Source organism: Cryptomeria japonica, unplaced genomic scaffold, assembly GCF_030272615.1.
Source record: "Cryptomeria japonica unplaced genomic scaffold, Sugi_1.0 HiC_scaffold_140, whole genome shotgun sequence".
In the NCBI taxonomy this organism is placed as follows: Eukaryota; Viridiplantae; Streptophyta; class Pinopsida; order Cupressales; family Cupressaceae; genus Cryptomeria; species Cryptomeria japonica.
This window is the reverse complement of record NW_026728962.1, coordinates 182,501-197,500: the sequence shown is the minus strand read 5'-3', so window position 1 is coordinate 197,500 and position 15,000 is coordinate 182,501. Positions and strand designations below refer to the sequence as shown.

The 15,000-nt window shown below is 60.2% G+C and overlaps 1 non-coding gene across 1 annotated transcript; it reads left to right on the top strand.

Annotated features, from left to right (window-relative positions):
* The first annotated feature begins 10,776 nt into the window (after nt 1–10,776).
* On the top strand, nt 10,777–10,895 carry LOC131866304 (5S ribosomal RNA). The gene has a single exon (XR_009364924.1). It is a non-coding gene; the product is annotated as a 5S ribosomal RNA (ribosomal RNA).
* The last annotated feature ends 4,105 nt before the right edge of the window (nt 10,896–15,000 follow it).

The window sequence follows — 15,000 nt, the reverse complement described above, 5'->3', positions numbered from 1 at the left end:
GAGGAGCCTCACCGCATATCAATCGGGGTGCGAGGCGAGGGATGGGGCGGGAAGGCCCCAACGGCTAGACGGAAGAGGCTTCAGGGCCACCTCGGAATGGTCCAAGCATCGGACGCGCTTGGGGCGACTGCCAGTGCCAACCCCTTATCCCGCGATGCGTCCGATACACAGATGGTTCCAAGGCGGCCGAGGAGCCTCACCGCATAGCAATCGGGGGTGCGAGGCGAGGGATGGGGCGGGAAGGCCCCAACGGCTAGACGGAAGAGGCTTCAGGGCCGCCTAGGAATGGTCCAAGCATCGGACACGCTTGGGGCGACTACCAGTGACAGCCCCCTATCCCGCGATGCGTCCGATACGAAGATGGTTCCAAGGCGGCCGAGGAGCCTCACCGCATAGCAATCGGGGTGCGAGGTGGGGGATGCGGCGAGATGGCCCCAACGGCTAGACGGAAGAGGCCACAGGGCCGCGTCGGAATAGTCCAAGCATCGGACGCGCTTGGGGCGACTACCAGTGACAACCCCTTATCCCGCGATGCGTCCGATACGAAGATAGTTCCAAGGCGGCCGAGGAGCCTCACCGCATAGCAATCGGGGTGCGAGGTGGGGGATGCGCGAAGATGGCCCCAACGGCTAGACGGAAGAGGCTGCAGGGCCGCCTCGGAATAGTCCAAGCATCGGACGCGCTTGGGGCCACTACCAGTGACAACCCCTTATCCCGCGATGCGTCCGATACGAAGATAGTTCCAAGGCGGCCGAAGAGCCTCACCGCATAGCAATCGGGGTGCGAGGTGGGGGATGCGGCGAGATGGCCCCAACGGCTAGACGGAAGAGGCCACAGGGCCGCCTCGGAATAGTCCAAGCATCGGACGCGCTTGGGGCGACTACCAGTGACAACCCCTTATCCCGCGATGCGTCCGATACGAAGATAGTTCCCAGGCGGCCGAGGAGCCTCACCGCATAGCAATCGGGGTGCGAGGCGAGGGATGCGGCGAGATGGCCCCAAAGGCTAGACGGAAGAGGCTGCAGGGCTGCCTCGGAATAGTCCAAGCATCGGACGCGCTTGGGGCGACTACCACTGCCAACCCCTTATCCCGCGATGCGTCCGATACACAGATAGTTCCGAGGCGGCCGAGGAGGTGGGGGATGCAGCGAGATGGCCCCAACGGCTAGACGGAAGAGGCTGCAGGGCCGCCTCGGAATAGTCCAAGCATCGGACGCGCTTGGGGCGACTACCAGTGACAACCCCTTATCCCGCGATGCGTCCGATACACAGATAGTTCCGAGGCGGCCAAGGAGCCTCACCGCATAGCAATCGTGGTGCGAGGTGGGGGATGCGGCGAGATGGCCCCAACGGCTAGACGGAAGAGGCTGCAGGGCCGCCTCGGAATGGTCCAAGCATCGGATGCGCTTGGGGCGACTACCACTGCCAACCCCTTATCCCGCGATGCGTCCGATACACAGATAGTTCCAAGGCGGCCGAGGAGCCTCACAGCATAGCAATCGGGGTGCGAGGCGAGGGATGCGGCGAGAAAGCCCCAACGGCTAGAGGGAAGAGGCTTCAGGTCCGCCTCGGAATGGTCCAAGCATCGGACGCGCTTGGGGCGACTACCAGTGACAACCCCTTATCCCGCGACGCGTCCGATACACAGATAGTTCCAAGGCGGCCGAGGAGCCTCACCGCATAGCAATCGGGGTGCGAGGCGAGGGATGCGGCGAGAAGGACCCAACGGCTACACGGAAGAGGCTTCGGGGCCGCCTCGGAATGGTCCAAGCATCGGACGCGCTTGGGGCGACTACCAGTGACAACCCCTTATCCCGCGACGCGTCCGATACACAGATAGTTCCAAGGCGGCCGAGGAGCCTCACCGCATAGCAATCGGGGTGCGAGGCGAGGGATGCGGCGAGAAGGACCCAACGGCTACACGGAAGAGGCTTCGGGGCCGCCTCGGAATGGTCCAAGCATCGGACGCGCTTGGGGCGACTACCAGTGACAACCCCTTATCCCGCGACGCGTCCGATACACAGATAGTTCCAAGGCGGCCGAGGAGCCTCACCGCATAGCAATCGGGGTGCGAGGCGAGGGATGCGGCGAGAAGGACCCAACGGCTAGACGGAAGAGGCTTCGGGTCCGCCTCGGAATGGTCCAAGCATCGGACGCGCTTGGGGCGACTACCAGTGACAACCCCTTATCCCGCGACGCGTCCGATACACAGATAGTTCCAAGGCGGCCGAGGAGCCTCACCGCATAGCAATCGGGGTGCGAGGCGAGGGATGCGGCGAGAAGGACCCAACGGCTAGACGGAAGAGGCTTCGGGTCCGCCTCGGAATGGTCCAAGCATCGGACGCGCTTGGGGCGACTACCAGTGACAACCCCTTATCCCGCGACGCGTCCGATACACAGATAGTTCCAAGGCGGCCGAGGAGCCTCACCGCATAGCAATCGGGGTGCGAGGCGAGGGATGCGGCGAGAAGGACCCAACGGCTAGACGGAAGAGGCTTCGGGTCCGCCTCGGAATGGTCCAAGCATCGGACGCGCTTGGGGCGACTACCAGTGACAACCCCTTATCCCGCGACGCGTCCGATACACAGATAGTTCCGAGGCGGCCGAGGAGCCTCACCGCATAGCAATCGGGGTGCGAGGCGAAGGATGCGGCGAGAAGGACCCAACGGCTAGACGGAAGAGGCTTCGGGTCCGCCTCGGAATGGTCCAAGCATCGGACGCGCTTGGGGCGACTACCAGTGACAACCCCTTATCCCGCGACGCGTCCGATACACAGATAGTTCCAAGGCGGCCGAGGAGCCTCACCGCATAGCAATCGGGGTGCGAGGCGAGGGATGCGGCGAGAAGGACCCAACGGCTAGACGGAAGAGGCTTCAGGGCCGCCTCGGAATGGTCCAAGCATCGAACGCGCTTGGGGCGACTACCAGTGACAACCCCTTATCCCGCGACGCGTCCGATACACAGATAGTTCCGAGGCGGCCGAGGAGCCTCACCGCATAGCAATCGGGGTGCGAGGCGAGGGATGCGGCGAGAAGGACCCAACGGCTAGACGGAAGAGGCTTCAGGGCCGCCTCGGAATGGTCCAAGCATCGGACGCGCTTGGGGCGACTACCAGTGACAACCCCTTATCCCGCGACGCGTCCGATACACAGATAGTTCCGAGGCGGCCGAGGAGCCTCACCGCATAGCAATCGGGGTGCGAGGCGAGGGATGCGGCGAGAAGGACCCAACGGCTAGACGGAAGAGGCTTCAGGGCCGCCTCGGAATGGTCCAAGCATCGGACGCGCTTGGGGCGACTACCAATGACAACCCCTTATCCCGCGACGCGTCCGATACACAGATAGTTCCGAGGCGGCCGAGGAGCCTCACCGCATAGCAATCGGGGTGCGAGGCGAGGGATGCGGCGAGAAGGACCCAACGGCTAGACGGAAGAGGCTTCAGGGCCGCCTCGGAATGGTCCAAGCATCGGACGCGCTTGGGGCGACTACCAGTGACAACCCCTTATCCCGCGACGCGTCCGATACACAGATAGTTCCGAGGCGGCCGAGGAGCCTCACCGCATAGCAATCGGGGTGCGAGGCGAGGGATGCGGCGAGAAGGACCCAACGGCTAGACGGAAGAGGCTTCAGGGCCGCCTCGGAATGGTCCAAGCATCGGACGCGCTTGGGGCGACTACCGTTGCCAACCCCTTATCCCGCGATGCGTCTGATACACAGATAGTTCCGAGGCGGCCGAGGAGCCTCACCGCATAGCAATCGGGTTGCGAGGCAGATTATTGGGAAGGGAACCCCCTGGGATGCGGCTCAAGCAGTGCCCAAAGGGACTGGAATGCGGAATCACATCGAGAGACCCAAATGCTATACGAGGGCTCAAATCGAATTATCGATTTGGCCACGACATGGACGCATCGGAACGACTACCTTTGCCGAACCACTCGCAATTGCATCCATACCGAAACCAATAGACATTTCCGTTAGAGCCCTCGCATAGCATTCGGGAATCTCGCATGCCCCTCTAAATCGACCAATGCTGGCGCTCAATGAAAATCCGAGCGCTACCACCGTTCGAGCGCCAGCATTGGTCGAGTTAGAGGGGCACGGGGGAGAATGCTCCAGTCAACACCTCCCCTATATAAGTTATTTGTCCGATTCTCGCACAACCGTAGTCTGCCTCGTCGAATCAAACAACGGTCCCAGATTCCGACTTCCGTTCCGTAGAGACCCAAAAGCTAGATGGAGGCTCGCAAGAAAGAGAGTCGGCGCATAGCAATCGGGTTTCTCGAACGTTTAGGGACCGAGCTCACTTGCGGATAGGGCAAAATCCGCCAAGCAACCCAAAAGCTAGACGGGGGCTCGAATCGAATCGCCTAGGCGGCCACAACAACGACGTGTTGGATCGACTACCAGTGCCAAACCATTCAGCAAGACTAGTCTGTGTCGAGGCCGGATAGAGATTCTCAGAGAGCGCCCGCATAGCATTTAGGAGACCTGCCGCGTCCCTCACACTCGACAAATGGTGGTGCACGTTTATAAATCCGAGCGATCCCAACCCTTTCAAGCACCAACATCGGTCGAGATAGAGGGGCACGGAGGGGGCTGCGTGAGACAACACAGTCCCCTATATAAGTTATTTGTCCGATTCTCACACATCCGAAGAATGGTCATCAAATCGGACAACAGCCCAAACTTCCGACTTCCGTCCCAGAAAGCCCAAGAGCTATCTAAAACGTTCATGGCCGGAACTCGATCGCGGCTATACCAGTCCGCCAAGCAACCCAAAAGCTAGACTGGAGCTCTAGTCGAATCACCTCTGTGGCCATTGCAAGGACGTGTTGGAGCGACTACCATTGCCGAACCATTCCGCAGGTCGAGTCCATACCAAGGCCGCATAGAGATTCACGATGAGCTCCTGCATAGCAATCAGGAGACTTGCCGTGTCCATCACAATCGATAAATCCTGGTGCAAGATTTTTGCATCCGAGCGCTCCAACCAGTCGAGCACCAGCATCAATCGACATAAACGGGCACGGGGGGAGGATGCTCGAGAACACTACCTCCCCTATATAAGTTATTTGTCCGATTCTCAAGCAGCCGAAGTCTGGTCATCGAATCGGGTCAAAGACCACAACTTCCGACTTTACCCACAATGCAAGTCATCGAATCGAACATCGGCCCCCGAGTCGGACTCCATGCGTATGTCAGGTCATCGGACCCAAATTCCGCCTTCCTGCGCATGGCGGGCCATCAATATCAACTCGGTCATCGGACCCAAACTCCGCCTTTTTGCGTATGGCACGCCTTCAAATCGGTCATCGGACCCAAATTCCGCCTTCCTGTGCATGGCGGGCCATCAACATCAACTCGGTCATCGGACCCAAATTCCGCCTTTCTGCGCATGGCACGCCATCAACTCGGTCATCGGACCCAAATTCCGCCTTCCTGCGCATGGCAGGTCATCGGACACAAATTCAGACCTCGCCAATATGCCTACGTATCGAATCGGTCATCGGACCCAACTTCCGACTTCATCCATACTGTAGGGTCTTTGAGGTTGGCGCGGTGCGCTCAACCCAGGGAGTCGACCCATCGAAGCATACACCTCCCCTATATAAGCTATTTGTCCGATTCCCACACCTGTGTAGTTTGCACCTCTGACCAGGACATCGACCCCAACTTCCGAACTCGACTGCAACGACGGCACCAGCGCCTTGGTGCGCACCTTGCGACGCACAGTCCCAACATTCGCCTTCCTGCACATGGCAGGTCATCGGACCCAAATTCCGACCTCGCGAGTATGCCTACATATCGAATCGGTCATCGGACCCAACTTCCGACTTCATCCATACCGTAGGGTCTTTGAGGTTGGCGCGGTGCGCTCAACCCGGGGAGTCGACCCAACGAAGCATACACCTCCCCTATATAAGCTATTTGTCCGATTCCCACACCTGTGTAGTTTGCACCTCCGATCAAGACATCGACCCCAACTTCCGAACTCGCCTCCAACGACCGAACCAGCGCCTTGGTGCGCACCTTGCAACGCACAGTGCCAACATTCGCCTTCCTGCACGTGGCAGGTCATCGGACCCAAATTCCGACCTCGCGAGTATGCCTACATATCGAATCGGTCATCGGACCCAACTTCCGACTTCATCCATACCGTAGGGTCTTTGAGGTTGGCGCGGTGCGCTCAACCCGGGGAGTCGACCCAACGAAGCATACACCTCCCCTATATAAGCTATTTGTCCGATTCCCACACCTGTGTAGCTTGCACCTCCGATCAGGACATCGACCCCAACTTCCGAACTCGACTAAAAAGACCGCACCAGCGCCTTGGTGTGCACCTTGCAACGCACAGTGTCAACATTCGCCTTCCTGCACATGGCAGGTCATCGGACCCAAATTCCGACCTCATGAGCATACCTACTAATCGAATCGGTCATCGGACCCAACTTCCGACTTCATCCATACCGTAGGGTCTTTGAGGTTGGCGCGGTGCGCTCAACCTGGGGAGTCGACCCATCGAAGCATACACCTCCCCTATATAAGCTATTTGTCCGATTCCGACACCTGTGTAGTTTGCACCTCCGCTCAGGACATCGACCCCAACTTCCGAACTCGCCTGCAACGACCGAACCAGCGCCTTGGTGCGCACCAAAAGTGCGCACTTTTGGAGGGCACTTTTGTGCGCTCCAAAGGTGCGCACTTTTGGAGGGCACTTTTCTGCGCTCCAAAGGTGCGCACTTTTGGAGGGCACTTTTTGGAGGGCACTTTTCTGCGCTCCAAAGGTGCGCACTTTTGGAGGGCACTTTTTGGAGGGCACTTTTCTGCGCTCCAAAGGTGCGCACTTTTGGAGGGCACTTTTTGGAGGGCACTTTTCTGCGCTCCAAAGGTGCGCACTTTTGGAGGGCACTTTTTGGAGGGCACTTTTCTGCGCTCCAAAGGTGCGCACTTTTGGAGGGCACTTTTTGGAGGGCACTTTTCTGCGCTCCAAAGGTGCGCACTTTTGGAGGGCACTTTTGTGCACTCCAAAGGTGCGCACTTTTGGAGGGCACTTTTCCTGTGCTCCAAAGGTGCACACCTAGGTGAGCACCTTCGACCACACCTTGTAGCACACCAAACTCTGACTTTCGACTTCATCCGCAATGCAGGGTCTTTGAGGTTGGCGCAATGCGCACAACCAGGGGAGTCGACCCATCAAACCCAACACCTCCCCTATATAAGCTATTTGTCTGATTCTCATACATGCGTAGCCTGCAGGAGCAATTAGGACATCGACCCCAACTTTCGGCTTCTAAACGAAAACAAGGTCTTTGAGGTTGGTGTAATGCGAACAACTAGGGGAGTCAACCCATCAAACCCAACACCTCCCCTATATAAGCTATTTGTCTGATTCTCATACATGTGTAGTCTACAGGAGCAATTAGGACATCGACCCCAACTTTTGACTTCTTAACGAAAACAAGGTCTTTGAGGTTGACGTAATGCGCACAACCAGGGGAGTCGACCCATCAAACCCAACACCTCCCCTATATAAGCTATTTGTCCGATTCTCATACATGTGTAGCCTGCAGGAGCCATTAGGACATTGACCCCAACTTTTGACTTCTTAACGAAAACAAGGTCTTTGAGGTTGGCGTAATGCGCACAACCAAGGGAGTTGACCCATCAAACCCAACACCTCCCCTATATAAGCTATTTGTCTGATTCTCATACATGTGTAGCCTGCAACAACGATTAGGACATCCACCCCAACTTCTGAATTCGTCTGCGTTGACCGCACCAAAGGTGCACGCCTTGGTGCTCACCAAAATCCGACTTCCGACTTCTTCTGCTATGCGGGGTCTTTGAGGTTGGCGCAGTGCGCACAACCAGGGGAGTCAACCCACCGAATGCAACACCTCCCCTATATAAGCTATTTGTCTGATTCTCATACATGCGTAGACTGCAGCAATGATTAGGACATCCACCCCAACTTTTGACTTCTTAAACAAGACAGGGTCTTTGAAGTTGGTGCAGTGCACACAACCAGGGGAGTCGACCCATCAAACGCAACACCTCCCCTATATAAAGCTATTTGTCCGATTCTCATACGTGTAGTCTGCAGCAGCGATTAGGACATCGACCCCAACTTCCGAATTCGTTTGCATTGACCGCACCAAAGGTGCACGCCTTGGTGTGCACCCTGGAGTGCACTTTGGTGCTCACCTCGGTGCACACTTTGGTGTGCACCTCGGTGTGCACCAAAGGTGCGCACCTTGGAGCGCACCAAAGGTGTACACTTTGGAGCGCACCACATAGGGTCTTTGAGAGGTTGGCGCAGTGCGCACACCAAGGTGGGTGTTGAGGTGCGTGCCGAGGTGGGTGGGTGCTAGGGTGCGCTCCATGGTGGGTGCCAGGGTGGGTGCGTGCTAGGGTGGATTCCAAAGAGGGTCATAGGGTGGGTGCCAAGGTGGGTTGGTGATATAGTGGGTTCAAAGGTGGGTACTAGGGTGGGTTCCAAGGTGGGTCACAAGTTGGGTGCCAGGATGCGTGGGTGTTAGGTTGGGTGCCAAGGTGGGCTCCTGCGTGGGTGGGTGCTAGGGTGGGTTTCAAGGTGGACGCGAGGGCGGGTGCCAAGGTGGGTAACAAGTTGGGTGTTAGGATGGGTGAGTGCTAGAGTGGGTGCCAAGGTGGGTGGGTGCTAAGGTGGATGCCAAGGTGGTTCACAGGGTGGGTGGGTTCTAGGGTGAGTTCCAAGGTGGGTCACAGGTTCAGTGCTAGGGTGGGTGTCAAGGCGGGTGTCGAGGTGCCTGGGTGCTAGGGTGTGGATGCCAATGTGGGTCATAGGGTGGGTACTAGGGTGGGCTGCAATGTGGGTGCCAAGGTGGGTAACATGCTCGGTGGGTTCTAAATTGGGTGCCAGGGTGGGTGTGCACCCACCTTGCCCGAGGTGGGTGCCAAGGTGCCAGTGTGGGTGGGTGCTAAGGTGGATGCCAAGGTGGGTGAGAAGGTGGGTGATAGGTTGAGTGGTAGGATGGGTGGGTGCCAAGATGGGTCACAGGGTGGGTGCAAGGGTGGGTAGGTGCTAGGGTTGGTGTCAGGGTGGGTGGGTGCTAGGTTGGGTTCCAAGGTGGGTGCGAGGGTGAGTGTCAAGGTGGGTCACAGGTTAGGTGCTAGGATGGGTGAGTGCTAGGGTGCAAAGGTGCCAGGGTGGGTGCTAGGATGGGTCGATGCTAGGGTGAGTGGCAAGGTGGGTCCACAAGTGTCAAGGTGGGTGCCGAGGTGGGTGCCAAGTCGGCGACTGCTATGGTGGATGCCAAGGTGGGTCACGGGGTGGGTGCCAAGTTGCTAGGTTGGGTTCCAAGGTGGGTGCCAACGTGGGTGCTAGGGTGCGTGGGTTAAAGGGTGTGTCACAACGTGGGTGCCAGGATGGGTGCGCACCCACACTGGCCAAGACGGGTGCGGGTGCAAGGTTGGGTTCCAAGCCCGGTCACAGGCTGGGTGCTAGGATGGGTGGGTGCCAAGGTGGGCACCAGGGTGGGTGCACCCACCCTGGCCAAGGTGGGTCACGGGGTGGGTCCTAGGGTGGGTAACGGGGTGGGTACTAAGGTGCGTGCCAAGGTGGGTCATAGGGTGGGTGCCAAGGTGGGCACCAGGGTGGGTGTGCACCAACCCTAGCCAGGGTAGGTCACGGGGTGGTTGTCGGGGTGGGCGTCAAGGAGCCAAGGTGGGTGGCAAGTAGCCAAGTTGCGTGCCAAGGTGGGTGTCGGGGTGGGTGCCAAGGATCCAAGGTGGGTGCCAAGGAACCAAGGTGGGTGTCTGGGTGGGTGCCGAGGTGGGAGCCAGGGTGGGTCCCAAGGTGAGTGCAAAGGTGGGTGCCAGGGTCAAGGTGAGTGCCAATGTGGGTTCCAAGGTGCCAGGGTCAGGGTGAGTGCCAATGTGGGTTCAAAGGTGCTAAGTTGGGTGCGAGGTTGGGTGCGAGGGTGGGTGGGTGCCAAGGTGTGCTAGGTGGAAGCCCGGGTGGGTCGGCATCCCATGGGTGTCGAGTTGGGTGCCTGATGGGTGCTTCTTGTCAAGTTTTAGTCGTCGGGACTCATTTCGAGCCTTAGAGGTCGTTTCTTGTCCGGTTGCCCTGTCTTCGACCTGGGAACCCAATTTTGGTCCTCGGGTCCCATTTTTTTTTGTCTCGCATCCCACTTTTGGCCTGTGGCCTTTTCGGGGTCGATTCTCGTTTTGGGCATCAGAGCATGTTTCTTCTCCTAAAACCCAATATTTGTTTATTAAGTCTCGGAACACATTTTTGTTCTCGTGGACCCATCATGGGTCTTGGAACGCATTTGTGGTCCTTGGGTCCCATTTTGCATCCCGAAACTTGTGTTTTGGTGCTTGATCCCTATTTTGGGTGCCCACCTTGCACCAAGTGCGCACCCGGGGCAAACCGAGCGCCTTGGTGCACCGGGGCAAGATCGAGCGTGCACCCGAGGCGCCCCGAACATGCACCAAGGTGCACTCGGCCCACATGTGAGCGCAGGTCGTTGCGCCCGAGGTGGTGTGTGGGCACCGCGTTGCAGACGGGACACTGCACGCACACGACGCCCCCTCCAGGTGCACGCACGTAGGCCGGGCCGGGTGCACACCCGACGCCCTAGCAAGGTGCGCGCACCCGGGCAGGGCTCACACTTGGCGAACGGGGCGCACTTCGCGAGGGAGGGTGTGCACCTCGACGGGGGTGGGTGGCCGGGGTGGATTCGCACGTGGGTCGCGGTTTGCTAAGTACACACTGCGACAAGCTCATAACGGGTGCGATCATACCAGCATTAGTGCACCAGATCCCATCAGAACTCCGCAGTTAAGCGCGCTTGGGCCGGAGTAGTACTGGGATGGGTGACCTCCCGGGAAGTCCCGGTGTTGCACCCTTTTTTAGTTTTTCGCCGGGCGTCGCAATGCTATTTGAATAAACCTTTTGCCCGTTTGCGTTCTCGTCGGGGCCGGGCCGGGCCGGGGTGCGCTGCCCGCACTACCGCGCGCGCGGGGGCGACACCGAGCGCGCACCCGAGGCGCCCCGAGCACACAGGCCACGGTGCAACCCGGGCGTTGTGCGCGCACCCCGGTGCGCCCGAGGTGCTGCGCGCGCACCCAGGTGAAATCGGTGTGCACCTCGGCCAGTGCGCGCTCGGTCGAGTCGCGCACGTTGGCCAAGGTGCACGGTGATGTTTCTTACTCTAAGGTTCCGCACCAGACGCCCGGGACAGGTGAGCGAAGCTGGGCGGGGCCGGGTGCGCGGCCGGGGCAGGTGCACGCAGCTGGAGAGAGCTTTGGAGCACACTTCGGAGCGCACCAATGATGCGCTCCATTCAAAAGTTTCCTGAAAAGGCAAAAAAAGTTGAGATTATAGAATTTCCCACTTGAGAGATTGTAAAAAAAAAAAATTTAAAATGAAGGAAACGCGGGTGCCAAGGTGTGCGCAGCCCAGCCAAGGTGTGCGCACCAAGGCGCCCACCCTGGCGAAGGTGCACGCAAGGTGCGCACCCGAGGCAAACCGGACAATTAACCCAACTTTCGACTTCGCGCGCACCTTGGAGCGCACTTCGGAGCGCTCCTTGGTGCGCACCAATCTTGGGCACCTCGGAGTGCACCATGGCGCCCACCAAGGTGCGCACCCGGGGCAAACCGAGCTCCGACTTCGTGCGCACCTTGGAGCGCACGAAAGGTGCGCACCATGGCGCCCACCAAGGTGCGCAGCCCAGCCAAGGCGTGCGCATCAAGGTGCGCACCCTGGCGAAGGTGCGCACCCGGGGCAAACCGAGCTCCGACTTCGTGCGCACCTTGGAGCGCACAAAAGGTGCGCAACCCAGCCAAGGTGTGCGCACCCCGGTCAAACCGAGCTCCGAATCGTGCGCACCAGAGGTGCACGCCATCGTGCGCACCTTGGAGCACACTTCGGAGCCCTCCTTGGTGCGCGCCGATGTTGCGCACCTCGGAGCGCACCCGGGGAAAACAATGCAATTAACCCGACTTTCGACTTCGTGGGCACCTCGGAGCGCTCTCGGGTTCGCACCTCGGAGCACACCGAGGTGCGCACCTTTGATGCGCTGCCTTCACCAATTTCCAGAAAAGGCAAGAAAACATTGAGAAGGTGTGCGCACCGAGGTGCCCACCCTGGCGAAGGTGCACGCGAGGTGCGCACCCGGGGCAAACCGGGCTCCGACTTCGTGCACGCCGCACCTTGGAGCACACTTCGGAGCGCTCCTTGGTGCGCACCAGGGCGCGCAACCCAGCCGAGGTGCCCACCCCGGCGAAGGTGCACGCGAGGTGCGCACCCGGGGCAAACCGGGCTCCGACTTCGTGCACGCCATGGTGCCCACCGCGGCGAAGGTGCACGCGAGGTGCGCACCCGGGGCAAACCGGGCTCCGACTTCGTGCACGCCGCACCTTGGAGCACACTTCGGAGCGCTCCTTGGTGCGCACCATGGTGCCCACCAGGGCGCGCAACCCCGCCGAAGGTGCACGCGAGGTGCGCACCCGGGGCAAACCGGGCTCCGACTTCGTGCACGCCGCACCTTGGAGCACACTTCGGAGCGCTCCTTGGTGCGCACCATGGTGCCCACCAGGGCGCGCAACCCCGCCGAAGGTGCACGCGAGGTGCGCACCCGGGGCAAACCGGGCTCCGACTTCGTGCACGCCATGGTGCGCACCGCGGCGAAGGTGCGCACCCGGGGCAAACCGGGCTCCGACTTCGTGCACGCCGCACCTTGGAGCACACTTCGGAGCGCTCCTTGGTGCGCACCAGGGCGCGCAACCCAGCCGAGGTGCCCACCCCGGCGAAGGTGCACGCGAGGTGCGTACCCGGGGCAAACCGGGCTCCGACTTCGTGCACGCCGCACCTTGGAGCACACTTCGGAGCGCTCCTTGGTGCGCACCATGGTGCCCACCAGGCCGCGCAACCCAGCCAAGGTGTGCGCACCAAGGTGCACGCGAGGTGCGCACCCGGGGCAAACCGGGGTCCGACTTCGTGCACGCCGCACCTTGGAGCACACATCGGGGCGCTCCCGGGTTCGCACCGGCGTTGCGCACCGTGGTGGGCACCTCGGAGCACACCAAGGTGGGCAGCGAGGTGCGCACCTTTGATGCGATGCCTTCACTAATTTCCATAAAAGGCAAAAAAAAAACGAGATTTTAAAATTTCCGTTTTGAAAGATAGTGAGAAAAAGGGAATGCTGGTGCCATCTTGAGCCCGCCCTGGTGCGCAGCCCAGCCAAGGTGTGCACACCAAGGTGCCCACCCTGGCGAAGGTGCGCGCCCGGGCAATTAACCCAACTTCCAACTTCGCGCGCGCCAGGGTGGGAGCGCACCCAACAACCGGGCCTGGGAAGAGCCAATGCGAGAAACCCCACCAAACGCTCTGACAAAAAAAGAGGGGGCGCTCCAGTAACCCCGCTTCGGAGCGCACCCTGGGCAAACCCAGCCAAGGTGCCCACCCCGGCCAAGGTGCAGGCGAGGTGCGCACCCGGGGCAAACCGGGCTCCGACAACGTGCACGCCGCACCTTGGAGCACACTTCGTAGCGCTCCCGGGTGCGCACCTCAGAGCACACCAAGGTGGGCAGCGAGGTGCGCACCTTTGATGCGCTGCCTTCACTAATTTCCAGAAAAGGCAAAAAAAAAAGGAGATTTTAAAATTTCCGTTTTGAAAGATAGTGAAAAAAACGGAACGCGCGTGCCATCTTGAGCCCGCCCTGGTGCGCAGCCCAGGTAAGGTGCCCACCCTGGCAAAGGTGCGCACCCGGGCAATTAACCCTACTTCCGACTTCGTGCGCGCCAGGGTGGCAACCGGGCCTCGGAAGAGCCAATGCGAGAAACCCCACCAAACGCTCCGACAAAAAAAGAGGCGGCGCTCCAATAACCCCGCTTCGGAGCGCAGCCGGGGCAAACCCAGCCAAGGTGCCCACCCCGACGAAGGTGCACGCGAGGTGCGCACCCGGGGCAAACCGGGCTCCGACAACGTGCACGCAGCACCTTGGAGCACACTTCGAAGCACTCCCGGGTGCCCACCGGCGTTGCGCACCGTGGTGGGCAGCGAGGTGCGCACCTTTGATGCGCTGCCTTCACTAATTTCCAGAAAAAGGCAAAAAAAAATGAGATTTTAAAATTTCCGTTTTGAAAGATAGTGAAAAAAAAGGAACGCGGGTGCCATCTTGAGCCCGCCCTGGTGCGCAGCCCAGGCAAGGCATGCGCACCAAGGTGCCCACCCGAGGTGCACACCCGGGGCAAACCGGGCTCCGACTTCGTGCAGGCCGCACCTTGGAGCACACTTCGGAGCGCTCCTTGGTGCGCACCATGGTGCCCACCAGGGCGCGCAACCCAGCCAAGGTCTGCACACCAAGGTGCCCACCCCGGCGAAGGTGCACGCGAGGTGCGCACCCGGGGCAAACCGGGCTCCGACTTCGTGCACGCCATGGTGCCCACCGCGGCGAAGGTGCACGCGAGGTGCGCACCCGGGGCAAACCGGGCTCCGACTTCGTGCACGCCGCACCTTGGAGCACACTTCGGAGCGCTCCTTGGTGCGCACCATGGTGCCCACCAGGGCGCGCAACCCAGCCAAGGTGTGCGCACCAAGGTGCACGCGAGGTGCACACCCGGGGCAAACCGGGGTCCGACTTCGTGCACGCCGCACCTTGGAGCACACATCGGAGCGCTCCCAGGTTCGCACCAGCGTTGCGCACCTTTGATGCGCTGCCTTCACTAATTTCCAGAAAAGGCAAAAAAAAACGAGATTTTAAAATTTCCGTTCTGAAAGATAGTGAAAAAAACGGAACGCGGGTGCCATCTTGAGCCCTTCCTGGTGCGCAGCCCAGGCAAGTTGTGCGCACCAAGGTGCCCACCCTGGCGGAGGTGCGCGCCCGGGGCAATCCGGGCTCCGACTTCGTGCACTGCATGGTGCCCACCAAGGCGCGCAACCCAGCCAAGGTGCCCACCGCAGCGAAGGTGCACGCGAGGTGCGCACCCGAGGTGCACACCCGGGGC